The sequence below is a fragment of the Anneissia japonica genome, unplaced genomic scaffold (assembly GCF_011630105.1).
Source record: "Anneissia japonica isolate Jap-2015-1 unplaced genomic scaffold, ASM1163010v1 scaffold6088_len71580_cov109, whole genome shotgun sequence".
In the NCBI taxonomy this organism is placed as follows: Eukaryota; Metazoa; Echinodermata; class Crinoidea; order Comatulida; family Comatulidae; genus Anneissia; species Anneissia japonica.
The window spans coordinates 46,345-50,421 of NW_022698047.1; positions in this window are offsets into that span (position 1 = coordinate 46,345).

The following is a 4,077-nucleotide window of genomic DNA, read 5'->3' on the forward strand; positions in this document are numbered from 1 at the left end:
TTTCCCCACCCCTTGACAAATGCATCCTCTGAAAGTGCCTAAAATTCTCAAATTCTTTGCGCGCATTTCTTGTTACGGTAGGCCAATTTCCTCTATAAATTGCACATTTTAGGGAGTTTTCATCAAATCCGACTAAATTAGAACTAAAAACACAAAAATATTTTTTAGGACTTTTTGAGGTTTATCCTTTTAATTTATTTAAACACATAATAGTCCCAAACTCAAGAAAGACAAATTTAAGATAGATCGTTTTAACCTAAAGAAGGGCCTCAATGTGTATTGATGGTAAAAGAATATGTTTGTAATAAATAAAATCATAATTAAATGGAAAATGCTTATATTTAGTTTCAAACATACGTGTGTGGCCTATATTATAAATAAAATAAGCCCTATGTCGTATTGTTTTCTATATGGGGTGGGGGGTGGTGGGTATGATAAATTACTAACCGGGAAAATTATTACCTTTGCCCCCCCCCCCCAAGACCCCTGTTACGTGCCTGACATGAAACAAAGTAGGCCTACCTAAACCTAGGGCCTAGGCCTATTTGCAGTGGCGGATTTAGGTGGAGTTGGCGCACATGCCCCCTCCTCCTCTATTTTTTTGCAAAGAAAAAATTACACCCACAGTGTTTAAATCTTCTTTTCCTACCAAAAACACCCTAGGAGAGTGCTATTCATAAATCCACTTGGTGAGAAATAGAACACTTCTAATTTACTCAGTGTTAATATACAGTAGCCGATTTTGTTGTTCGGCGGCTTTTTTGGATATTAGTTTTCCTTTTTGCTGAATTTGTGATTTTTATGTTCAATGTTGCTGAGAAACTTCCTCATGTTTTCTAGAAGTGAAATTTCTCTTTTGAAATGGTGTACATTTATGAGCCTTTGTATGTTGTCAAAGATTATGTTGTGAGTAGATGAATTATTACAAATTTAATGACACATGTCATAGTTGCATTTTGCAGGTACCCTGTATATTAAAATTTCTTTTAAAAGACATACACCTATTATTTTTTTTAAATTTATTTGTTACTGAAAACTACCATGCTAGATAGTCAAAATCGACTCAATACAACCTCATATTCCTCAAATGTGCTGGGCTCCCCACCAGGGGCTCTGCCCCTGGACCCCGCCGGGGACCCTGGGCGCCCCCTGGCCCCCAGCCTAAGGCTGCTCTTTTCGCTCGTAGATCTGTCTCTTATACACATCTAGATGTGTATAAGAGACAGAAGCTATTTTACGACAGATTAATGACAAATTAGTTTTATCCAAAGGAACATATTCCACAATATATTGAAACCGATGTTTTTATATCTGATTATTTATTAGTATTGCGGTTTTTACTGTTTGATTTCGAGTGTTAGCAGTAAAAGTTGTAAGTTGGAACTGGTTGGGAAAATTTGATTCTCTTCTCGGATAACTTAAACGACTATTTTCCAACGATGGTACAGTACTAAGATTGATACATTGATAATGATAATATTGGAGAATTTGTATAGCATCAATTAGAATAAATGGTATTTGTCATTATAACAATTACTGATTAAAGACGTAAGTTTTAAAGCGGATATTGAATGCACCAGTATCGAAGTTAATCCAAGTTTGGGTGCAAGAGAATTACAAAGTTTCAGAGCTGCGAAAGAAAAAGGACATTCGCCAGTACGGAAATACAACATTATCGGTACTGATATAATGTAGTTTTTGTAAAGATGGGCTCAATAATGTAAGTAAAATAGATTTATGTATTTCCATTTCCAAAATATATTAAAGGTAACTTAGACTAGTATCTCCATGCTTTGTTGGAGTCCTTGGCAAATATGAAAAACTTACAAAAATATTGACAAAGCCGAGTACTAAGCATACGAAAAGTCAAAAGTGAAACACTGAACAATGGATAGATCAAACGGTTAAGAAATGGATGCTCGTGACTTTTATCAATGATACTATAAACACAAGATAGAGTCTGTCTCTTATACACATCTAGATGTGTATAAGAGACAGCCTTTATGCTAAATCCTGTATCCGCCCCTGCAAATGATAAAAGAGCAGTTCGTAATGATAAAAAAGATGTACATAAAGATTTAAAAAAAAGCCGTATGTAGTGATAAAAGAGCCGTACGTAATGATAAAAGAGCCGAACGTAATGGTAAAAGAGCCATACGGAATGATGGAAGGGACAAATAGTAAATGGCCGAACGAAAAATAGCTACCAAAGGCAGTAACGGCGTTCCATACACAATAATTGCATCATAACAAAGAGTATAAATAGAACAAGAGAGCCAACAACGCTCATTGAGAGCGTAAAAAACGATACGCCCTTCGCAGCTAGTGTAGGACGCCAACTAACGCTTGTATGTTTTTTATTACCCAGTACTCCACCGCGCACGGTCGGTTTGTCTGTTTATCTGTTCTCCACAAGATACTGTACCTTTGTTTTCTGCCAAAGATCTTATAAATGTTTATAAGATCTTTGTTTTCTGCTTACTGAGTTTATAGCGGGCGTACTTCTATCGCGCTGCGCAGATTTTTTTTCCGTACGAAACATTTGCATGAAACTCCACTCGGGTTATCTCGACTGACTCGACCCAATAATCTCAATTCTGGAGGTCAAAAGGTCATGAACCAAAGATAACGTCTACAAAACTTCTGAGATACAGGATTGCTCTGCTCGCTGTCTGATTTTGAAAAAAAAAACACATTGCTATGCTAAAACGTTTAAAACGACATATGTATTATTTGATTTCGCTGCACGAATAATAAAAAGTGTTAGGCCCTATTTGAATTCGAGTTACATACTGTGAAAATTTTTATTTTTTATTTGGCCGCGGTTTTGGATAATTATTTAACCTAGGCCTATGTCATGACGAATTCGAGTCAACTCGGCCCCATGTCAACTCGGTCCCAATTTACTGTGTACGGTATTTATTGAATATTTACCAAGAGATTTAAATGCAAAGCCAAAATTAAAGTGTTTTTAAATCGTTGCCTTTGTTATTTCTTTTCATTTACATGCACTTACAATAATTAAAACCGCATTAATAAAAATAATATTAAAATGATATTAATAAAAATTATACAAAGGTATATAGGCCTAGAATAACTAATGATTAAAATGATCACCGGTTCCAACAATAAGAAAGCTTCATTCCAGATGCTTCCTGGATTTAATGACAAAAGCCTTGCTGATTCCCTTAATAAATTTTACACTAGATTTGATACCATGAACTTTGAAGATAAGTCAAAAGATTTTTGTAATGGCCTTGTATTAAAGGATAATGTTAATATATCTGCCAATGAGGTAATGAAACTTTTTCGTAAAACCAATTCAAGAAAGGCTGCAGGTATCGATAAACTTAGTGGTAAACTTATGAGGGAATGCGCATCGCAATTAGCTTATATATTTCAACATATTTTTCAATACTCTCTAAATTTTTCAGTTGTTCCCTCCATCTGGAAACATACTCTAATTGTACCTGTTCCTAAACTGATTCCTGTGAAAGTGCTTAACGACTTTCGACCAATAGCATTGATATCATTAGTTATGAAGTGTCTAGAAAAGTTCATTGCTAGCTTGATTAAACCTGTTGTTGAAAATAAACTTGACCCCATGCAGTTCGCATACAGGGCGCATCGTGGTGTGGAGGATGCTACAGCAACACTTTTTCACTCAATCCATAAACATCTTGACTCAAAGGGCACATACTCCCGCCTACTTTTTATTGATTTTTCCTCTGCTTTTAACACTCTTCAATCTCATCTTCTCTTATCTAAACTACACAAACTCTCTGTTAACCCTTTTTTAATTCTCTGGATTAAACATTTTCTTTCCAATAGACCTCAACAAGTTAAAATCAATCAACATATATCATCTGTTCTTTATAATAACACAGGCTCCCCTCAAGGGTGTGTCCTTTCGCCATTGCTGTACATCCTCTACACCAATGATTGTTGCCCTGTGTCTGAATCCTGCATGGCGGTCAAGTACGCAGATGACACTGCGCTTGTTGGCCTGATCCTGTCTCTTATACACATCTAGATGTGTATAAGAGACAGGGTATATAGGCCTAGAATAACTAATGA